Source organism: Aythya ferina (assembly GCF_964211825.1).
Source record: "Aythya ferina genome assembly, chromosome: 8".
Classification (NCBI taxonomy): domain Eukaryota; kingdom Metazoa; phylum Chordata; class Aves; order Anseriformes; family Anatidae; genus Aythya; species Aythya ferina.
In genome coordinates this window covers 7,697,185-7,722,083 of record NC_140304.1, presented here as the reverse complement: position 1 = coordinate 7,722,083, position 24,899 = coordinate 7,697,185, and the positions used below count along the sequence as shown (strand labels likewise).

Below are 24,899 nucleotides of genomic sequence, written 5' to 3'. Positions count from 1 at the left end.
TGAGTGATCATTGGCAAAGTCATATCCAAAAGCCATATCTTGTTTCATAATACATCAGATGAGGAACACCAGTAATTAAATAGCTGGAAAAGTTATTTTAAAAATGAGAAAGATAGCTGGAAGATCCCCAAAAGGACTACAGTTGTATCTTAGTGGAATGGTCTGACCAAATCTTCCTAACGTCTTTAATGATTTGAGTATCATGTAAAGGTTGATTTTTATTTTTATTTTTATTTTTATTTTGCACTTTTATTAAAATTCATCATCTGTCTTGCTTTTTAATAGGGAAAAAAAAAAAAGATTTACAATTCTTTGGTATTTCTATTAAAGCCAGTAGAAAAGGGGGCTGTATCCGGTTCATGTGCAAGTCTAGAGAAAGGCATATTCCTTTCCCTACAGAATCCCAGTGGAAGAATTGATAAGATAAGAATAAGGTATAGACTGTGAGAGATGGGCTGGCCAAAAAAAATGATAATATGTGCTTAGTTTTTAGCTAATCTAGAGATGTAATTGTTCTTTGCTTATGTGCCTGATTTTGATTAGGTGCCAGTTTTCTCTCCGTGTAACAGAAGAGGTGAATTTCAAGAGTGGCTGCGTTTTCTTAAATTCAACAAGTTTCATCAGGTCAACAGACTGTTTTCTCTCTGTAGTTCGCAAAACTCTACAGTAATATTTTTTCTTCCCACAGTACTATGAAAAAAGTTTTTGGCTTCAGTTCATGTGTGAAACCTTTTGCACAACAAAAGTGGTTTCTTGTGGCCAGTAAGACTAAATGTTCTGAGCATTCCAGGAAGCATATAAATAGATCGGTACCCTTCCTAAGGTTATGGAGCTTTATTTCTCTCTTTTTTTTCTTTGTTTCTTTCCTTCTTTCCTGTCCTCCCACCCCCCATTAATGCTCTCTTTAGGCAAAGACCAAGCAAAGTACAGAGGTTGAAAATCTTGACTATCATTTTCCATTTTACTTGGGTTTGCCTTAGTTTTATATTTTCTGAAAAGGAATTGTTTAAGTAAATGCAACATAGTAAATTATCTTAAATTACTTCTTACAGTCCAGGCTAGTATTATAACAGGAAAATTGTTACTTGGAGTCTCCCACGCCCCCGGCTGCTGCAGACCTATGTCTCCAGGCTGAGGAGAAACCGATCACTGTACTTATCCAGCAGTCTGCGAGCCAATCCACAATGTGGAAAGTGGAGTTTACATAAAGGAGATCTCTTACCCTTCCTCCTCAATCCCACTAGATACAGTAAAGCTGTAGTGATGGTCAAACATAATTAAGACAGTGATCCTGTGCTGAAGGGTAGGCATATATCTATGCAGAAACCAGATGAGAAATTATTCAAGCCAAAAACATTAAATCTCATGTCATCCATGGATACTATAAAACAACCATCCTGTTTCTTTGATCTATGGTATTTGAATCTGAATGTGTTAATAAGACATACATGTTGGGCATCAACTTTGTCTTCTGTTGAACAAGGGTAAACATTGCATTTGTCTCTGTAAAAATATACTTCAATAGCTGGGAAGAAAGTGAAGATTCATTATTTTTGCAGTTGTAGAAGACATTTAGCAGCTGTGTTTATACTGGCAGACAATTTGGATATTAGGTGGCAGGACAGAGAACTGCAGATGCACAATATTGTGCAGACATTGTGCACTTACAGCCCATTTCCAGGGAAACATGTTATTTTATATTTCCCTTGGTGTCATTAATCACATTTCATGATGTATCTCACTATTTCAACTCATTCCCCTAGATTCATTCATTTTTTGGCCTGTTTATTTAATAGTTATTGAGCTCCATTTCAACAAATTCCATCTCAACTACAGATAATAAAGTTCTTTTTGCTTCAGGGGAGAAAATTAAGACGGCCCTGTACTGATTACTGAGACTACCTGTAATAATCAGCATGTCTACTACATCAGAAAAATATTTTGTTTGCCTTTGGTCAGAAAAATGTTCATACTGTTCTTTGCTATTTAAAATTACACTCATTTCCTTAAAGTAAAAATATGATTCTTATCTTGAACTGCAAAGGAAAACAGCTGTACTTTTTTTTTCTTGAAGTTCTCCTATCTCTCTGCAGGCTTTGTTGTGGTTTTACAGGTGAATCCCTTAAACTGTAGCAGTGATGGCCGGTCCCTGGGAGAGAGATGCTGATAGAAACGGCCAGGAATCCCCCTGCTAGGGAGTCGCAAGCCTGAGGAACCTCAGTGTATGAGAAGTAACCTCAGGCTTTTGAGGAGGGACAAAACTTTTGTCTTTTTTTTTGGCATTACTTCTGTATTTAAAATAATGGCACTAAATCTTCACGAGTACATTTTGGTGTGTAACTGCTACTTACTGTGGGGGTGCGAGCCACCTCACCCTAGAAGGATCACCGGGTGGCATCGTGCTCCTCCTGCAGCTCCCCAGCCCATGGGAAACAGTTTGGACGAATCACTGGCTGGGGGAAGAAAATAGATGTCTCCCATATAGCTGACCCGGTTGTGCTGGAGAGGAGCTGAAAGAGAGAGGGATTGTGCCAAAGTTTGGTGCACTCTGGCAGAAGAGCTGGCTGTGCCCCCAGCGTTGCTCTGGCCTGGGAGGTGGGCAGCTCCCTGGAGGACCCTGAGGTGGGAGTGACACAGCTGCCAGGCACGCTCTGCTGCCCTCCTGGGTAAGGCTTTTCTGCTTGTTAACAAAGGAAAGGAGTTTTACTGACCTGACAGAAGAAGCAAACCCAAAGAACTCACTGCACAACGTGTCCATGGCTGTGCATGAGGGATGACTTACCCAAGATGGCGTGATCAGCAGATTGCTTGCAGAAACCACAAACCCTGCCCAGTGCCCCTTCTCGAGACTGGTTTAGAATGCTAAATATAACCAGGAAGTATTTTTCTTGGGGATAAATGAAAAGCAGAGAGAAAATTGAACTGTTTATGTTACATGTGGCTTAGCCACACCTAAGGAAATGCAATTACTTTCACCCTTTTTTTTCAGAGGATGGCTGTGAGGAGGCTCTGTCCGCTGCACCGAAAGCAGCAAAGCAGTGTGGTTCAAGTACGGTTCTTGCGTTACTGTGAGTTGGATGCAAGAGCTGGCCCCAGACATCTGAACTGAGGCTGAGGTGATTTGCAGCTGTATTCAGAGCTCCTCAGAATACTGAAATCTCAAAAAGAGATTTATTTTCTGGAAGGTCATGGGGTTTGGGCTGGGGAGGAGAGGACCCTGGAGACCATATTTTTATTTCTAGAAACTAATAATATATGTATTTTATGTATTCTTAAAGATTAAGTGGCCTGTGAAAGTACACTGAAAGCTGGTGGCAGAAGTGGAAAACTGGTACAGCTCTGGGGAACATGATAGAAGGATTTTAGTCAAAGAAAATTGTTCATGTTTTTCAGGGCCCCATAATTTTACCTTCTCTAAAATACTTGCTTGTTTCCATTTGATGTTTTCCATGTTTCATTCTCTTTCTTTCCCCAACATCCAGGTACAGCTCTCTTATGTGGTGATGGCTATACAGCTGATGCTTAACCCAACCTAGCAGAAGCTGTCTCCAAGCACGTAAGACTAGCAGGAAGCTAGAAGTGTGATCAGCTGCTGGCATACTCCCTACATAGATGGTATGATTTTTGATGTACATAGCATAATTTAGTGAGGTGTTAAGTGACCTCTAAATGTCTAGTGCAAGTGTGAGTAAAACAGATTAATGAATTGTCCATTAAAAGGTCTATCAATATGTGCTATAATTCTCACTGCCTTCAGATACAGATCCATTTTTGTGATCCCTTTTCTTTCCCTTACTTCCTTTGTGTTCTTCCCAGGTATTGATTTGCAAAATGCTTATCTTTGTACTGCAAATAGCTCAACACACCAAATCAGCACCAGGTTTCTATTGCCTCCACTTTCCTAGTAAAGGCAGCCTCCTCCAGTTGTGTTACATGGCCCATAGTTTGCACCCTGGCCGTCAGCAGTCAGTGATGCTAAGCCATCAGTTAGACAGCTGAGCAACTTACGGAGGATAGTCAGGGAAAGCAAAGAGATTCAGGCTGAGCACGTGGTGTGCCAGTGTCACATGAAGGCACCTACTCTGCTGCCAGCTGTGCAGGCCTCAGGGCATTGGGGATGGTGCCCTCGGAGCGGCACTACCCACATACATGTAGATAGCTCGAGGGTGTCATCATGGCCCACAGGGGCCTAAATGAAATTAAACCTCTTACAGGGGCCTAGCCGTATGGTCACTGAACACCACACCTGGAATCATTTAGATTCTAGCATTACTAGGCATGTATTTTATTCTTCCTTTTAAAATAAATCTAGGAAGTGGCTAGGTTAATGCATACGACCTTAGCCTAAAGGATAAACAGCCAAGCCAATAAATATAATGCTCAAGCTCCTGCCTATTCCTGTCTATACATGCAATCATCTATAGCACCTGTATCCTCTCTGGTGGATGTTTTATGACCAACACATTAAAGTGTAGAGAAAGAGAAATGCTGGTCAAGTGCAATGTATTTAAGTGATTTTTCCCTTAGGAACCAAAGCACTAAGTTGATGATTGTCAGTTCATGACAAGCATGTTTTTCTTTTTAATTGTGGAAATGAAATATTACATTTGTCTAATTGTTTGAAATTTAATTAATGTAAAGTCTTTGCTTAATTCAAGTGACGTTCTGTGGTTAGAGTGCTGAGGGGAGAGAAAGAAAGGAGAGAGGGAGCAAAGAGAGCTGCTTCAGTATCCCTGTCCATAACAGCTACTCTCACCTGTCCTGGTTGCCAAAGTCTCCAAGAAAATGCTGTGGCAATGGTGCCAAGAGTTGGTAAGTCTCAAAACACACACTGGTAGCCATTACATTGCAAAAACTATGAACTTCACCAACCCACAGGGATCTAACAGGCAAGGCAAAGAGTCAGGGCAAGTGAGTACTCTGGCCCCATGACTATTGACTTCCCTTTACTGTCATTTACTCAGATAAAAAAGAACCTCAATTGCCTGCTGCCAGCCACTTCAGGGTCTATCTAAGCAGCAGAAAAAAATAGAAACACTTGCATTTCCTTTCCTGTCCCATGCAAATACTATCAAGAAAGGGCAGGGTAGAGACAAGGATGTAACTCTGGTCTATTTTACGTGAAGTAAGAGATCAGGCCTGGAACATTGAGGAGGAAACTTCTCCCCACCCACCACCCAAGACACAAATACTCTCTTTTTGCATGATTCTCTCAGAACAACATAGATCCCAATGGACCCTATGGTTTTGTATGCCTGAAAGGCACAGAAAGAAAATATGGGGTTTATACTTAACAAAAATCAAAGTGTATCTTCTGACAGGCACTATTCTAGCAGTGAGACATGAAATTGTATATACTCATTACTTCATAATAGGGCACAAATAGGCTCTTTGATATTTTTTGTCCAGAGTTCAGGAAGTGACAATGATGCTGTATTGCTGAATTACAGTGCTTACCACTCAGGTCTGCTACTGTTATTTCCATAAGTAACTCCCATCCATATAGAGATGTATGTATATATATAAACTCACTAAACTGAGATGGTGCAACCAGTCCTCTTCAGATCCAAAAGAAATCACCAAGTGTGTTATTTTTTAATTGGCTTCTGGGGATGTGACCCAATTATCTGCAATTGCAGGTTACATATAATATCTGTTATTTCACACTGTGCAATATAAAGGAACCAGTAGAAAATGACATTCAGCAGTTTGGAGAAATGCTACTGGGTCTAATAGAGAATGATTGAAGGTGATAAATTTGCTAAAGGATGAATTTTGAGCACACCGCTTCAATGACCCACAAGTGAGGAAAGCAGAAGGAACTGCGCAGGACGATCTTTTGGCCAAGCCCATTTTCCCCACGCTCTTGTGCAAACTGCCTCCATGGAGGGGGAGAGAGCAGGAGGAGGGAGAAGCGAGCAATGGAAAGGGAAATGTGGTTAAGGCAGTGGCTTTGGCGACCATCTGACTGGATTCATTTTCTGTCCCTTCCTAAGAAAGTCATTTAGGACATGTCTGTGGCACAGTGCCATTCTGCATTTAGTTTGGCTACTGAAAGCAGCTGTGCTTGCTGTGAGTAGCAGCAGATAACTTCTCTTACAGCTTCTCTATCCTCTGTCTGTGAAATAGGAGTAATATTTCCTTTCCCTCACCCTGCTTAGTGTACGCAATCTTCTGTCTGAGCATGTTGGTAATAATGCCAGGCCGAGCTCGTGGCTCCCTGTCTTTGGCACCTTTTGGCAGCGCTTGGTTTTGCTCCAGAAACAAATGACACTGGAGTTATTATTCTGTAGTTGCCAGAGGCACTGTACATTTATTTCACTCTTGGAGGATGACTTCTGCTCACTTGTGGAGCCAGTGTGCAATTCAGCTACCAATTTATCTCATTCTGATTGCAGAATTTGTTGTGACTTTTAGAATCCCTTTCATCACAACGACCAGATCCCTTTTTATACTGTAGCCCTCTAAAGGAAACAGCATCCAGCCGTGGTTTTCTTGCTATCTAGTTATCATGGATAGAGACAAAGACTTGCCTTGATTAATACATAAAATCCGATTTAATGTTAATTCTTTGGTATATTTAATTCCAGAAGCATATCTGGTTGTTAATATTATTAATGCATTAGATTATTTGAAATGATTTAAGCTATTTTTATTAAACATTATAAAGCATTGAGCTTTAAATTTACAACAGCTGTTCTTAAAAAGTAATGATTTATTGCTGAACATTATTATCAAAGTTGCACTCACATATTCCAAACTGAATCATCTTCACATATTGTCCCGAGAAACTTCTTTAGCAGCACATAGTAAACTGGGTGGAAAAGTATTAAATACTTCTGTTATCAATCAGATCAGCTACCCTAATTAGCTGTATCTAACCAAGTGATAAAAAGGCCTGTTCAGATTTTAGGTGGTGATTTGTTTTCTCAACCAGAGAATGCAACTGATGCAATATCTGAACGTTGTTGCTCTAGATGAATTTGGGAAACTTTAAAAAAAAAAAAAAAAAAAAAAATCAAATCTGCACATGTCTAAACATGCCCAATGCAAACATTGTAAGTGGAATGCAAATGCTAGGACAGAAAATAGTAGTTGGGCTTTTTCCCTTGTATTTCTGGTTTTAAACGCTGAGAGGAAAAAATGTCTTCGTATGTAGGAAAACCTGTGTAAGAAAAAGCAAAGATCTTCCCTTTAACCCTTTGGAAGAGAAGTTTACAATTCTGGCTTCAGTTAAAGCTGGAAGGAAGAACCTTTCAACTTTTCAAGCTACAAAGTCCTGTCCTCGGTGTGGGTGCTTATGACTTCTTTATTTAAGTACTGAGTGGGGCTTGCAGGAAGGAAACTGAGACAGATGGGAGCAAGCAAGAAGGAACACGACTAGGGTTTGCTCTTCAAGGCACTCACCTGAAGAGAGGAAGGGAAGGAGGGGAAAGCTGTTATATTCTGGTTTCTCAGAGAATATCTGTGTCTTTTACCATAAGATATCACTAGAAAATAATAATAATAACTTCAAAACAATTAAACCTTTAAACTTAAAAATAGAGCTGGTGGGGAGGGGTGCATGGCTTGGTCACATAAAGTCTCCCTGGCTAATTTTAATTTTATCTTGCTTTTATTTGAGTAAATGATGATTTATCTGTTTAAATCTATGCAGCTTCTGCCTGTTCAACATTCAAGATATTTCACTGGGATCTTTAAAAACTGCACAAATTCATGACAGAATGCAATCTCCATGGATTTACATGTGCAATCAACTTCCAGTTATTTAACTAGTGTCTTAGCAACTGCATCCTTTAGCAATACACACAGCAAATCACAGTTCCATTTAAAGAAATGAACTTCTATTAATCACTCCTAAAGTCCATTTAAACAAGCATCATATATTTCTTAAAAACAAGAGTTTGCCATAAATGACAAGATAATTATTGTGAGTGTCTAGTTCTGGATAAAGGACGGGACTTATAATACATGTTTGAAGATATAACAATTAAAAGTTAATTGAAATACTTTTACAACACTCCAATAATTCTTTTCCTTCTCTGTTTATTATAGACCCACAAACACCAATCCTCATATAAATTAGAGATTAAACATGCCTTTAATAACACAAACAGCAAGCATAGTTTTTTTATCCGGTATCCTTTAACAGCTAATGAATGCGTCTAAAAACATATTTTCTTAAAACATATTAATATATGCCCTCACTGAGAACCATATGGTTTGCAAATTAATTCAGTCTTGTTTTCTGTGGTCCCTACTTTGTATTAAGACTTGACTACACTGGTGCTTATCTTGTACCAAACGTTGTATTGGCCTGAACAGATCTGAGTTCCTGCAGTAATTTTCTATAGCATTAAGTAGGATTATTTTATCCTTATTTCAGTTTGATGCAGCAGGTTGTTTTCATTGCTGGCAGACCCCCAGTGATATTCACGTGACAATGTTCAGGTTGCGGACTGTGTAGTTGTTTGACAGTGTCAGCCCAAACTGCTTTGCAGCTCAGCCAGTTTTACCTTTCTTTCTTGCTCTAGAAACACATTGATTAGATGCCACATCTCTGGTCAGTGCTGGTGCTCAGCCAGATTCGGTCTCCCCTTTGTGGTTTGGTTTGGTTTGGTTGTTTGTTGGGAGGGGCATGGTTTGGTTGGTTTTGGTTTTGCTCATTTGTTCCAGAAACTAGAACCACCTGTGTGAGATCCGTGCTGAAGTCCTGTGTCTGTTCAGGATTAAGAATGGGGGAAATGAAGCATCAGAGAATGTGTGGGGTTGAGAGCCTGAAACGATGTGCACCAAGGCACAAAGGGCAGGTCTGAGTGAAGGCGTGCATGGGGTGCTGGGTACTGCCTCATTAAAACTAATGATATGAAAATATCTTAGAGAAAGCACGAGCCACCCATCCATGTTTTCATCAGCTGGGTTGAATTTTGCCTTAGGGCACCAGCATGCTCCCCCATCCTGGCAGATGCAGCCAGATCGCGTGGGGAGCAGTGGCGGTCGAGCCGCCGCCTCGCCTGTCTGACAGCGAGCGATCCCAGCCTGACAGATCTTGACTTGCCCTTCTCTGCTATCCAGCCTCAGCCATTAACTATTCATGCAAGCTCCCAATTAGACTGTGGAAGATAAGAGCATTAATTGACAAAGTCATATTCCTTAGTGTCTGACAATAATGATGTTACCCTTTCTGTTTTCAGGTAGGTCTTCAGCATTTTATGTTGTTTATTATTTCTTCTATGTTGAAAACAGGCAGGAATGGATAAGCAATAACTGTACCTTCTGACTGGTTTGGGGGCCATTCTCTTTGATTATAAGCTTTCTTTCAGGACATAGTTAAGTTTTCCATTCTGTGGTATTTCCCCATTAAGATATCGCTCAGCTGAAGTAACATGCTTTAATAACTTCCCGAGCAGAATCAAACAGGCAAGTCCTAGCTTTACTGATGATGATTAAGGATGGGAGTCATGCCGTGAAAAGAGTGACTAAGTGCTGTTATTGAGAGCTGACAATTTTCCTGGAAGATGGATCTGATAACTCCCTAACAAGCATATTTCAGTGAAATGACCCAATTTTAGAAGATTAGTATATTTTCCTAAATTCAGTAAGCTTTTATAAAAGTGCTCATGTCTACAGATCTGTAGGATTCTCTAAAAGGAAGTCAAAAAGGAAGACTTGGAAATATTATCCCAGAGAACTGCTGTCCAGAGGAGCATCCCACAGGACCTCTAGCATTTCATGTCCTGGATCTGTGGAGACATGCAAGATTTAGTGATGATAAAGGCAGGAGGAAATCAAGGAAGGAAAAAACAGTGTTCTGGGAGGTCAGCAACTGGCAACGTTCTTCCTAGAAAAGAAAAGTTGATGCCAAATTAAGCCTCAAGTTGGTCTTACTCTTGTAAGTAATTAATGCATCCATTATAGATAATAGTTTTTATGAGCTGGGAGAACTATCTCACTTGTGGAAATTAATTGCATAATATTTTGCAGGTAGAGGTTAATAGTTAGACCCCCCAACCAGGATACAGGGTATAACGAATACAAATGAGAGACACAATATAATTGGATAGCAGATAGCCACAGGCCTTATGAAACTATATGAAAACAGAAGTATTTTAAATAGAAATGAGGTACCTTACACTATTTTAAATATTTATTTCTTATTTTCTCCAGCCATAAAAATGCTTTGCATGAAACCCACCATTTGTAATTCACCCTTTTGCAGCTAACTGCAAAAGCTTAGCTATGGTCTTCTGTAGAGAGAGGAGTTGGTCCATCCTTTATTTTTCGCCCTAGGGATTCATTTCACATCTGTAAAAGGACTGCTATCAAGAAAATTAGTTTCTATCTCATATAACAAACTTCCCTTGGAGAAAGCAAGGAGCAGTTGTTCAGAGAATAATAAAAGTTCCCAGGTTATGTTCTAGGAAGAGAGAGGGAAGGCTTCATGCCCATCTATAGCCCAGCAGAGCCCTGAGATGCTGCTGCTGCAGTAGAGAGAAGATGAGAGCAGTGACACAGCTACACTCTGATCTGGGGCTACCACTCTTGGGAGAACATCAGAAATTGCCCTCAATCCCTACTATCTATAGTGTAGTTATCTTGTGGGGCTGCCAAGTGAAGACCACCCAAACTCACCTTTTCTAACCATTCCACTCCAATCCTTTCTTTTTTTTTTTTTTTCCTTTTTCTCTTCTTTTTCCTTCTTTCTTTTTTTTTAATGAAACAAACAAACAAACAAACTTGTTTGTTGCTTTGGCCTGAAGTAAACAGAGCAATTTCATAATGGGACCTAGTAAGTAAAGCCGTTCTTCTTTGTCCTCCAAGCTAATGCAGGTTTTTCATCCTTTTCAACTCTCATCTAATTTTTCCTAACCAATCTAATTTTCATTATATTTTCCATAATAATGTTGATCCAAAAATGTTATTTCTGCTGGTGCTTCTCTTAGTCCCACTCTAGGCAATTTATGCACTTATGAAGATTCACACTACAGCAGGACAGTTTTGTTTCAATCTGCTCTTTGAAAGACATTGTAATGCAAAAAAGTTCTGGGCCCTGAATGCTGTCATTTTCTTGCTAAGCACTGCACACAGTTCCAGAGATGCCTAGGGTTCTTGGGTACTGGAATTTCATCATTCAGGGTTCTGCCTCCTTTGCCACATTTTAAATAACTCCCAGTATGAAACATAATTTTTGGTGTGAGCTGAGTTTTTCTTATTCAGGCTTTAAGGAATCCTTAATCTGCCATTTCCTTTTTTTCCTGTCATTTGGTTCATTATGTTGCTGCATATATGACTGACTCATCGTTCCTTCTGGTCTGAATCATACTCTTTAATATGTGCATTTGTATCTGCATAAGAAATATTTTGAAAACTTTAAATATGTCTGGAACACACAGAAGCATAGTAGCTCTAGAAAAAATAATTTTAGGAGATCCAAGAAAGATTTCAAGAAGCAAAGCAGCTGCTTTTGCGTTTTATTTATCTAAAACTCTTAGTCTTTGGTTTTGGAATTTTATGCTGTGTTCAGAATATCTTTTTGGGAAAAACAGTGTGTGTAATGGTGACAGAATCGTTGCCAGATTTAAAAATAACCTCAGCAGCAGCAGCAAAATGCTATCCCTTGCAGTTTGCCTCCCTGCCCCAACATTCCTTGTATATTTTCAGTTACCGTCATTCACAATTAAATAGTTACAAAATGAATTTTATGAGAACTTAATGTGATTCTGAATGCTCTGAAAACCATGTGGTATACATCACATATACAGCTTGCTGAACTAAGGAGAGAAATTATCAAGTCAGTTGTGTGGAAGCTTTCCATGGTCTCCTTATGTGACCTTGTGCAAGACCATGAATGTTTGAGGTCAGAGGCAACATCAATATTCATTTCTACATGACTCATTCTGAATACTCCACTAGACAAATTTTAAAATAATTCTAGTTAACCAGCACTGAAAACATTTGGGACATTGACCATTAATGTTCTACACGTTGGTTTGGCAAAATAGTTTTTCCCAATGTTTTTCCTAATAGAAAACAAAATAAAAACTTTGATCAGACTGCCCCCTACAGAAAGTGCAGCAATGCTTTTTTAATTCCTATGGTTTACTGTCAAAGATATAGGAGAATTCAGAGGAAACATGGCACAACAGTGAATTCACCTATAGCTTCCCAAAAAATAAGCAAATATTAGACTAATGGTTATTTTTCAAGATACTTTAAGTCCATATTTTTGTAGGCACTTATGTGTATTTAAATGAAAATATCTTTTCAGGAAATGTCCTTAAAATGCTACTATTTCACTGCTTCTAAAGGAAGAGCAGAGTGTGGAAGCAAAGCACAGGCCCTGCTTGCTAGTCTACTGCATTCTGTATGCTGCTTTTCATTCCTTTTTTTTTTTTTTTTTTTTTTTTTAATGATAGTTCTCCAGGCAGGAAATGAGTGGCCCACCCCTTCATTTGCAGCCAGTATCAAGCAGTGTGATTCCACCATGACTTTGTGCCTGATTGGGCCTGAACACGTATTCATTAAATGACAAGTACTTCAAAATACTGAAATGTGGTCCTGTGAAAGTTTTTCCCTTATTAGTGAATTAAAAAACTACTTGTCAATGACTTGTATGTTGTGAGCATTTTTTATCTTTTCATTGTTTATACTCTCTCCCAATAGGTCTGTGTATGTCAGAGGAAGGTTTCTGACAAAATTTCAAAAAACTAGAAGTAAAAGCAGTTTTAATTCAGCCTTCAACAGGTATGTTTCCGGGTACAAGAGAGAAGAGCATTCAGACATTTCCATACACTAGAGAGATTTAGGGTGAAATGCAAGTCTGGATTTTGAATGGAATGAGAAAGATGTGCAACAGGCATTACAAGCACTGGTGTTCCCATTAAAGACTGATATTTTGTATAATTAGGGGGTTTACATATTTGTACAAACAGTGACTCTGGTAAAGTCACTGAAAACTTGAATGTTAGCTTCAAAATCTTTCCATATCAGATACTAAGACCTCAAACTATGTTAGGGCAAAGGTTTTCCATTTGACAATGGTGGCTGAGGAAAATTAGCAGAACTGCAAGTTTTTGTGGGTATCAGTAAATTTCTGAAAGAGACAGAATGCCATTTCTAATAGTAGACCATTTTTCTGATGCTTATAGCTATGCTGGGAAACACTGTTATCTAAAAATTAATTATTTCAAATTCAATGGACTATAAATAACGATTTAAAGTATGAAACTTTTTGGAGAAAAATGTCAAAAATGTAACCCTGTTTTCTCCACCTCACAGTGCTTTTCCTCAGAGGCTATTTGCCTTTTGTGACATCCTAGGTGTCCTACCAGCTGAAAAGTGGAAGGAAGTTTCTCAGAGATTGCTGTCTTTCCTATTTTTTTTTTGGCTGTATAGTTTTTAAGGCATGTGCCAGATCCTATCTTTACCTGAGATACTTGTGCAAAAAAAAATCAGAGAAAACATTGAATATTTTTATTATGAATTTTGCATCCTTGAATATTTTGAGAAAATGATTTATTTATGTATTTATTTAATGTGGAAGGCTGTTTCTTTCCCACAAAAAAAGGAAACACTCCATAGTTAAATCCCAGACCGCCCAGCTAGGTGACCTTTTTCCAGACAGACCATAAGCCAAATGAATACTGCCGTTAGTCTCTTTCTGCTTTGTGAGCTTATTGTCCTCTTTGGATTTGGAAAGAAACACCCCAGAAGTAGAAGGGTTTATTCTTGCTTCAAAATCTCATTTAATACCACTCACTGAAATAATATCACCACTCTTCCAACTATGTTAAAATGCAGTTATCATATTGGAAGAAAAAAGATAGAGGGAGAGAGAGAAAAAAAAAAGGGGGGGGGGGGAAGGAAGGAAGGAAGAAAATACAACACTGAACACCCATTGTCTTTCAGCATCCATTAGGAAGAGAGCACCTGCACAGTCCCCATAGAAACTCAAACTAAATAAAATCAGTGTCTTACCTCTTGATAATCATAGTCATTTCCATATCTTAAAAAATGAAGATGATTGTCATTATGAAATTTGGTCAAACTTAAGATCCAAATTGAAACATCATAAAACATCACCAAGCTGAAGCCTATTTGGATGTTTGCAGCTGTTTCTTTAGTCCTGATTAAGGGGGAATTTGTGAGAAGAGCTGCACATTCTCAGTTCCATTCAAGGAAGTTGTAGCTGAGGTATTTTGCAATTGAAATGAAGACATCAATTAATATGTATCATTTGCATAACATGATTTTTCTCGTACTTGGACTTTGGTTATGAGACATCTTAACATTCATGATGACACTCTTTTAAGGTTTTGAACTACATTTATAATCATAAATAATTTTTTAGATTAAATATTGAATATGCACATTGATCCAAAATCTGGTTGAATATATAATTCTGTTGGATTTAATCTAAAAAAACTCCAACATTTTTAAAGACAAAGTCTGGCTGCTTGATTTTTAATTTCTTTGAAACACCGCTTTATTCTCTTATGTTCATGCTTTTTATTTTCACAAATTTTTCACATTATATTTCTAGGCATGGTCCCATTACTCCACCCATGCTCCTTAATGGCAGTGAAAAGATTTTTTTTAGAATCAGTATGTAGTATGTAGCATGAATATATATATATATATAAAGTATGTAGTAAAAAGAGTAGAAGGTCAAATTTTAACATAATGTATGGAAAGTATTAGTCCGCCAATAAATGTAAGGCATTACATCAATGGAAACCGAATTAAATAGCCTCCATACTGTTGATCTAACTAAATTTGCTGCAGATTTCTTTAACTGTATTCCCACATTGTGTCCTTATCATAAAGTATGTGTTATAAAAGTCTTAATCTATGAAGTATATAATATGCAGAAATTGATTTTTTCCATCTTTCAGCTTAAAAGTGATTCTTGGAATCTCATGAAGTGCTTTGTTACTCTGGAGGCTGTTTATACTGAAGTCTAAATTCTTGTTTCTCTTTGTGGTCAGAGTTGTAGCTATAATGCGATAAACAAACAAACAAACAAAAAAAGGTAGTATGATTTTTTTTAATTTCTTTTATTTCTTTAATTTCTTCTGTGAATGTTGGATAAATAGGTCATTTTAAGGCATGTAAGTGAGTGACCAATTTTTGTAATGGGGTGTCACATTACAAAATGTGGTTTAATAGGGTGTCCCCACCCAAAAATATGGGTTTTGCCTATCTTTGAGGTGGGCTTTTGTAAATAATATTAATATATTCAAAATCAGGCTATAATAGCTGGAGTAATGTTTTCCAGTAAATGTTTCTGCAGGAAAGATCTTCACAACTTATCTCATGACATCAACCTTTATACCATTATTATGAACCTTAAAAGATGTTACATTAAATAATTGCAGCAATTAACTAATTTATCTAGATAATTATTTTGTTTCTACATTTTTTTGGCCTAGTTATGTCCAAAATATATATACATTATTCAAGGAGGACTACAGGGAGGCTTCCTTCAGTGTTGAGCTTCAAGGATACCTTGTTTAAATGTTTATAGACTGAAACACCTAAGTACATTTAGATCTTTGACCATATTTCTGTAATAAGAGATAATATAAAAAGACAAACAAATATGGAATGAGTTAAAATACATTTAATGTGAACAGAAACTTTATTTTTGAATGGAAACATTTGCTATTGACATTACTATGACAAAGGTCTTGTATGTGTATTTTCTTTGTTTTCCCTTCTTTATATACTCAAAGAATTCATCCCAAATGACATCATTTTCTGTAATTTAAGTTAAATTTAAATAATATCTAAATAGATTTATGTTTGTCTTGTAAACTAGAGTTATGCTCTTGGCAGCAAAAATTAAGGAGCTGGCTGGTGAAAAATAAAAAACAACTTCTTCCTTCCCTTGTTTTGTCCTAGTTCCTTCCTTCCTCTGCCAACAATCACAATTCTTTCTTCAAACAGAACACAGAGAAAGCCTGACTTTTCAGTTTCTCTTTTGCGTTGAGCAAGCTGGAGCAAATTCAGTAGTTTAACTCCAGGCCCTTGTTTGCTAGGCTTCTAAGGAAACTTCCAAGATGTTGTCTACGAGATGTGCCAACATGGTTCCTTAAATTACATCTCCACTAGTCTAAGCAAAAGGGGAAGCATTAAAAAAAAATCTCAGTGCTTTAAAACTGAAATACCAAAATGCCTGGTTAAATACCTGGTTTTCTTTTGCAGAAATGAAGGACATAGTGACCCAAACACACAGATTTTGTTGTATGGATGCAGATGAGCTTATACAGTTAGGCAGCAGATTAACATGGCTGCAAAGTGCCGACTCCTGGCCTGTAACTCTGCACAGAATATCAGGTGAGTCTACCTTTTTAGTGGGTCTCCAAATGGCTAGAAATTCACAGAGAATTGTGGTAGGTTGATGCATTACCATGAAATAGGGCAGGATGACCAGTCTGTCCAATGATGATTTTTCAATTTTTTTCCCTTCTCTTGGATATCACACAAATTTGAACTTGGTCCTCATGGACATAAAACAGGCATAAAGCACAGAAGGGTTTGTAGGACTAGAGCCATGGATTGTTTCCTCAAGGACAGTGTGCCACTTCTTAGATCTTTGTCATAAGTTCAACTGTTGATTAAAATCAGCCTTCCCTATTCCCATAATCGCTGTTTTCTTTTAGCTTTAGACATCACCTTCAAGTCTAAGTTACTAACTAAATTAAGTAGAAAAAAAAAAAGGTGAGGTTAAACTATAGTATTTTCAAGTGTGAATAATTGATTGGGAAGATTTTTTTCCCATGTGTGGCTTTTATTTGTTAAATTTTATTCATTTTTGATTTTTGAATATCTAAACTGCAGACAATATGCAGTATTACAAATTCATAAGGCAGCCAGATGATGACTGGTTAAAATATGCACAAAAAATTCCTCCTCATTCCCAACAAGTTTTTCTCTCCAAAGATTTTCTTCTCCAAAGATTTTTCTCTTCCATTTGAGACAACAAATGTTTTATTCTTTTCTTTGGTCACAAGTAGAACTTATAAGAAAACAATGAAGTTTTCAGCTATGTCTGCTATGAAATTTCTTCCTTTTCTTTTTTTCATTCCAATATAAACTTCTGACAATGCCAATTTGGATCATGAGGTAATGAAAATTGGATTTATACTGAAAGTACAGAATGGCACTTCCTAAAAACCTGAGAATATGCAAGCATGCATGCCTGTAAACTGACCATGCTCTTATTCATTCTCTGACATGAAAGATATGATCTGGCAATGTTGCTTCTCAAGAGATATCTAGAGAAAGACAAAGCAAGGAAGAAATAATACAGTAGAAATGTGTGAGATGAGTGGGAGGAAGTAAATGGAAATCCTGATTTTTACATTTTCTAGTTCTCTGACTGTTTTTGCACCCAGCACTAGACAACTTGCCAGGAAAATGTGATTGCTAGTCCTAATGAGACAAATATTTGTGAGGAATGCTGATTATATAACCACTCAGAGTCTGAAAGAGCACATTTCTTTCAACTATGTAGCAGAGACAGGCTGGTTAAGCAATAATAATTAATTTAATTTGCCAAAAAAAAAAAAAAAAAACTTCATCCAATAGTGTATACTAGTTTACATTAGCAAAAGAAAGTTTGCAATAGCTTTTGTGGCATTATCCTACAATCATGGAACACTGAATAAATAGTAAACAACTGTACTCCAGTTCTTGCAAGCTGGAAAGCCAAAGCAGAAAAATGTGAAGCTAGCCACACTAAAAAATGTTAAAGGCAGTTCCAGGAAAAAAAAAAAAAATAATAATCATCAGGATCATTACCTTATTAGTTGTGTTCTAGTACTGCTCAGAATTTCTACTCCTGAGACAGCACCCCCATTAAGAATACATTAGAAATATGCATAACTTCACATGATGCATAGAACAAGTAAATAGTTCTGAGCACACTTAAATAAATGTCTTTGAAAATTTGAGTCAGAGAGGCCAGCTAATGGTAGGAAGCTATTTTTCCTCTCAATCTTGCTTTATTTCATTCTCTACTTACAGGATACTATAACTTATGACATATGGTCTGCTTAAATTAGGCAGGCACTCGAAACCTTGTTCCTTCATTTCAGCGTGTGAAGCCAAGTTGTCTATTAATAGGAAAAGCCCTGGAAGAATGTGCATGCAGCAGTCAGTCTCTGTATGGGGGAAGTGAAAGATATAATACAATAGGGAATAAAATGATTTTTTTTGTGTATTACAGCCAGAAACACTATAACCTAGTACTGTTCCAAACAAAGCAGAGAAGGGCTGGTAAATTTGCATGTCTAGGAGATGGTATGCTAGTGACTTGATCTCTGTGTTATCCAGCATACAGACTTGCCAGAGTCATCTCCAAGTTGTCATGGGCAACCTCTTCTCTGCTACCAGAGAGGAATAAACCAAGACCACCAGCAAAGTCATCATGTAATATGATGTGGATATGAGCATTGTCCTCAGGTATTGCATTTAAATGAAAGACTTTATGAAAAAAAATAAATAAAAATGTTGACTGTCATTTTTTTTCTTTTAGCAAACTAGAAATTTTACAAGAATGTTGCACGAGAATCTTATAAGAAATATCCAACAAAATGTCCACTTCACTATGCCGCACATGCTTCAACATAAGTTTCCAAAAATTGTTAAAAATAATTGTATGGAAGTGAGTTATAGAACTTACTATATGATGATTATTATGCATGAATTAATATATATGTAAATTATCACCAAGCTCAGTTGATTACTGCAATATCCATTCATCTGGTTTTGACAAATGCAATTTTGCTGGGATGATTTTATACTACATAGCACTGCAGAGATCATTTTCCTAGCCCATCACTTTGACTGTCAAATATAACACTCCTTTTCTATCTGATATAAGCAGCTTGTCTTCCCTTTCAAAGCCATTCATAGCTTCACCTCATCCTACCTATCATCTCTCATTCAGGATCAAGAAATCACTTCTTTCACTGATTAGCCCATGATGCCAGCCTCCTCCATCTACTTCTTAGACTTTCAGTCACTCAGTTTCAAGCTTTATCCTATGCCATTCCTTACATTTGGAAAGAGCTCCTTTAGACATCTGCAAAGCTACCTCATTATCTTACTTCTAATCCCATCTGTGAAGTTTCCCTGCCATTATGCCTTCAAAAGAAGTTTCAGAGTTTGGAGTGTATTTGTCTAGTTATAACGAGCAGCTCTCAGGAAAGATTTCTGGATCAAATTCAAATGGATCACTCCCAAAGATAAGAAGGTTAGTATCTCCTACTCAGATGCAGCACTGTTGGTTCTTTATGGTAACCAGACCCTCATTTTCAGAGGATGTTGCCTTGCTGTTTTGGGGGGCCAAAGTATTTCTGCTTGAGAACAATGGAATGAATTTAAGGGTGATCTGTCTGGATTGTACAAGCGAATGTGATAGTCACTGATGTTTCTGAAACAAGGGGCTGGTCCAAGGGGTGACTTAGCCTTTCCCTTCATATGGCAGGTGGTCAACAGGAAAATGTATGGTTTGTATTCATGAGGTGAAATAGTGATCCTATAGCTGGACACATACGTTAGAAATTATCTCATACTTGTCAGAAAAGATTGCCTGGACATTTTCAGTTTTGTTGACCAGTTTGGGGGGATTTGGGGACGGGATATTGTCTCTGGTTTGCTCAGATTTCTGTTGTGGAATAAATGAGTAGTCATGGGAACCATTGTATTGCACTGGGTCATCATCGTAGCTGAGAATGTTTTTCTTTGAAGCAATTAAATTTGTAGCCTGTAGCCTTGAACATGTTTGTGTGTTGTGTCATGTTTGTATTTTCATCCCTAGTAGCAATGACTCAGGACTAAATCACCCTTTTGCAGGAACTACCTATAAGGGAAACTGGAAACTCCATGTTTCCACGTTTTGTCATCTTTACCTCCAGATGGTGCCTCAAAATCTCTTCTGAAAGAGCTTGTGCAGAGCAGTTGTGTAAGTATTTCTTCTTGTCTTGCTGTAAGTGGCTCTAATTTTCATGAAGATTTATTTCATGATGCTGGAGAGAAAGGTGCCTGCCTCCTCTCTGCCACAGTGATGTCCTGGTGCTCAGCCCCGGGGCCACCAGGGAACTGTCATGGGTCCTGAAAAGGCAGGAGGCCACAGTTTCCCCAAGCTCCTCACCTCTGTTTTTCTTGGGCCTCTTCTGTGTATTCAGTAGCATCTTCGTCCCTGAGTCCATCAGCATTTCTAACTGCAGAAGGGGCAAAATGCTGCTCAGTTAGTCTGCATGAGGATGTAACAGAAATATCAGACTTCTTTGTTTACTGCAGAGCACTTTGTTGGTATCACATGTTAGCATGGCTGGCTAAAATCTTCAAATAAGTCTTGGAATTTTCTAGTGATTAAAATGTCTTCTAGAGAATAAGTGACTAGATTCAGTCTGGGAATCTTTAGTATAGGGAATCACCATTTGAAAACTCCTTTCATGGAGTTTTTATTGCCCTTACATAATTTATCAGTAGATCTGTAATCTTAGAAAGCCAGGCTGGGATTTCTCCAAGGCACCAATAGGGTGTAGATAGCAAGTCAAGGTCTCTTTTGAAGTCTAAAAACAGTCTAAAAACACCCACAGATTTGTGTAAATTTCCCAAAATAAAAAGTAAAATCACTCCCATACTGAGCTTTTTTTTTTTTTTTGCCAAGTTTCAGCGTAAAACTATATTTTTGTAGGCAAGCTATAAATCTCTGAAAATAAGAGTTTATGTGGAAATGCTAATACAGCCTTAGTTATAGCACTGAAAATGGCTGTAGCACTCAACAGTGATTTGATGCTGAAGGCTATTAGTCCCAAAGAAAACTTTCTTGGAAGAAATTGAACTTTGAAGGTCAATGAGATCTCAGAGGAAGCTGGACTGAAAACTGAGAAAAGCTGCTTTTGTCCATGTAAATCAATTGTTATTGTTTTCCTGTCTGAGAAAATTTTAATGCAAAGACTAAGGATTTACAAGCAGGAAAAGGGAGAGCCTCAAAAGGTCTTGTAAGAAGTGGTGATTCATAACATCATTATTTTTTTAGATAGTGCTATTTTAAAACCTTGTTCTGAAGCCATGCTGACGGGTTAACTGAAGGAAAAGCTACACTGTTCACTTGTGTGTCCTGGTTTTAAGCTTATGGTCAATTTCAGCTTGTGGAACAGTATGGTGGGACAGTACTTTCACAGTTCCACAGTATTTTTATCACAACATAGTATTTTGTAAGAACTGACCCTCACATTTCAGCAGAATTTACAATGATTAACAGAGATTAAGCAAGACATTTTAATAACACAGTCTAGACAATCTGAAGAAATACATGTATTTTGAAGGGTATTTTGAGACAAAAAGTGTAAGGCAGATACAGTTTAAATAAGAGCAGGAAGAGCATTTGGTCTCAGAATGATGCTGCACTAGACAGAAGTACAATTCTACCAGCGCAGCACAAGAAGCCCCCTTAGTTTCTAACCAGGGATGTCCAGGACTATAATGCTGTTAAGCCTCTGTGACTTAATTCCTTAGAAAGCCATCACACGAGGGGTTTGCAAATGGTCAGGACTCTGTCATAGTACCTGACATGCTTCCTGTCATTAGAACTGAAGAATGCTAGAAAACATAGCAATAAATGCTCCCCTCTGCTGCAGCCAGTTAAATCAGATCAGCTCTCAGCTGAAAAGAGCCTGAAACCAACATGTAGAGAATAAAGACTAAATATTTTGTGTATTGTCTACAGGTTTTTGGTTAGGCTTCTGATCTCTTTTCAGTCTAAAAACAGGACCCTACTTGTGTCCCTTCTTAGTTTAAAAATAAAAGTTTTGGATGTAATCACAACCACTTACCCTATCTGTCAATTAAAATAATAGTGATGAAGATATTTTGAAATTTGCCTGCTTTTACCGAGTTCATGAAAGTAAATTATTTGGTAGCAGCTGAGACTACGGGGAAGGGGTGGGGGGCTTATAATTACTAATTAATTACAACCAGCAATTAGTATATATTGTTTAGTGCATTTTCTTCATTTTGTATTCATTATGTATTGTTTTCCTGGTTATTCCAGAAAGCTTGGCAATTTCTCTAAAAATAGAAAAAGAAGAAAAAAAAAATCTCATACTTAAATGTAAGCATGAGTAAACAATAATTTATATAGGAATGCATATTAACACTTTCCAGCTAGCCTAGCAGGAGGTTCTACGCAGCACTGCCAGTGTCACAAGTTCACAAGCTTGCACTATGTGCAATGGTCAGTCATCAAAATCATCCAAACAGTGTAAATCTTCCACATGAGGGTAGAGTAGCTTTGGCATTGCAAAGAGGTGCTTTGCCTTGAACTACTCCAAGCTTCTGTGAATAAATCTTCCATCAATAAAATGGAGAAAATAAGATAATAAGATCTGCCTCTTTTAAAAGGGCTTATGTCATGGTGTCCTGTTGCTGTACACAGTAATTTAGGAAATATTACATTACCTACAGAGCTGTATTGCTGATCACACAGACTTGTTTTCTTAGGTTTCTGAAAGCAGGAATCTTGATTAACCAGGCTGCAGTGATGTAGAGAGCATAAGTACCAGACAAACTGGTGACCACAAAATGTGGGTATTTATTTTTGATCTGTGTTTGACACACAAGCTTGGAACTATATTTTTTAATAATTTTCTTAGAAGAAAAAGGTAAGAAGACAGAAAATCAGAATCACGTGTAGTGAATTTAAGTAACTGATGATATGCGTACCATTTAGAACAAAAACATTCACTTTTTTTGCCATTCCTTTGTTTTTCAGTACATTAAATCACCACAGAGTACATAACATTCAGCCTTGTGATGGCAATGCTCAGGCAACAGAGGGACAAACAGAACACAAAACCATGACGGACTTGCAAACAAGGCTGAAGATGCCCAGAGATGTATGTATCTAAGAGCCAAAGAGAGGAAAATGGCATAAGCCAATGAAAAAAAGTTTAAGCTGATCCTCTTAAATTGTTTGACTTGTACTGAGTGACTTGATACAGAATTTTACAAAACATTATTTAAAAAGAATATAAGAAAAATCATTGATGCTTAGTAAGGTGGTTCAAAATAGTCACGAGACTAAGACTGTATACAGAAGAAGCAGGAAGCACTTAACCCTGAAAAGACATATTACTTATCCGAATTCAAGTTCAAATATTTGTGTCATCTTATGATTTCTGAGAGGCTACATTTAATCTTTTACTCACCAGGAATGTTTTTGGTCAGCTGATGTTGCTTTTATTTAAATAGGCAACAATTTCTGGAAATATTAATATATATATATATATATATTTAACCCTGTTTTTTATTGACAGCACCAATTTAAGATATTGTCAAAAGCCTTCTCTAATAATAATGCCTAACACTGTTTTCTGATGATAATTTTTAATTCAAAAGATGTGCATTTTTGGCATTTTCTGTTTGCAGTCGAAGTCTCTATGGCTAGTGTTTATTGTGACCTTTGTGCTAGAGAAGAGATGCCAGAAATCATTATAAACTGATATTGCAACATAAGAGAATACAACAGTTTAATATGAACCCATTTGAATATCTTTATTGTGATTTTTTCCCCTCAGAGTAAAGCAATAGCATAATACCCAGCTGCATGATAATATTGGCAAGCAAGGCCATGAATTTCAACTGCAAACCCTAAACACTGAATGTGCTGTGCTTTTTAAAGAAATCCCCTTTTGTACCAGATATGTAATACCCTTTTGTGCTAGAGTGGTTTGCATAATAATAGTTTTCTTTAGTTATTCGTTGTCATGTGGTGGAGCTGCAAAGTGAGCTAGGCAGTAACAGCATAAAAGACAATTTTCCATTTTTCTCTAATTTTTCAGAGATTTTCTTGTCTTTTAAAATGTAAATACTTTTAACTATCTTCAGAAAAGATATCCAGTTATTAACATTTCAGACCTAATTGTTACTTTTCTTAATACCCGCCTTCGTGTTTGAGCTTTTCCCTTACAGGAGAAGCTGCAACATTATTTTCTTTGCACTTCTGAGGAACCTCGAGCATCTTAATTTAATTGGGCATAGGATCATCTGGTGTAAATTGATGTAACTCAATTCACAGACATTGATACCATGACCTTAAAAGTAGACCTCAAGACTTGAACAGTAGTACTTGAAATCCAAGCAAAAATCATATTATTAACTGTATAGCCTATATAGGTGTTGTATGTATGTTACACTGCGCCACTGAGGCAAAGGGTGTTAGCAGATTGAAGTCATCTTAAAAATTAGACATCTAGGACATAGCTAAGAACAAGCATAAACTAAAATTTTAAGAATATTCTGATGGGCTTTCCTATGTAATTTTTTTTAAGATTCCTCTTGGGCTTTTTGATGTGTTCTGGTCTGGGTAGTAAGGAAGGAATATTTCCCAAAGGAGGTATAATTACATTGAAATGGAGCTCAGTCTTATTTGCAGTAAAAGCTACAGATGACGACTAAAACCAGGGGAAGTTCCTCAGCTAATGTCCAATAAACTGGGCATTATTCTAGCTGACACCATCAAAAGATTTTCCTTTGAAATCAGTGGAATTATGCCAAGTTACTCTAGCTGTGACTTTGGCCATAAATTACAAGTGGCTTTCAACCCCTGGCTTGCAACCACTGCAAGGGACCATTTCCAAGCAATCCCTGAAAAGTAACTAAGGAAAGTAAGACTATTTATTACCCATTAGCTTAAATTCAGAGTGCAGAGAGGGTTCATAATTTCACTGGAAAACATTTAGAGGCTTGCAAATTGAAAAAGGTCAAAAACAACTGGGCTAGATTATTTCAGAAATGCTGACAAGGTGGATTAACATGCAACTACACATTATCAGATTTTAGCACTGCAAAGAATGCCCAGGAAAAAAGAATGCTCCAGAGCC

General features: G+C 37.4%; 1 long non-coding RNA gene across 2 annotated transcripts in view; it reads left to right on the top strand.

The window, feature by feature from the left end:
• Positions 1-311: 311 nt before the first annotated feature.
• LOC311440426 overlaps positions 312-24,899 on the top strand; it is a 73,138-nt gene continuing 48,550 nt past the window's right edge. The window contains exons 1-8 of one of the 2 annotated variants that reach the window (XR_014695401.1): positions 312-3,116; positions 3,483-3,615; positions 4,659-4,812; positions 16,207-16,338; positions 18,340-18,468; positions 18,956-19,261; positions 19,864-19,972; positions 22,790-22,913. This is a non-coding gene — a long non-coding RNA (uncharacterized lncRNA). The remainder of the gene's footprint in view (positions 3,117-3,482; positions 3,616-4,658; positions 4,813-16,206; positions 16,339-18,339; positions 18,469-18,955; positions 19,262-19,863; positions 19,973-22,789; positions 22,914-24,899) is intronic. The other variant, XR_014695402.1, reaches the window with a different exon arrangement.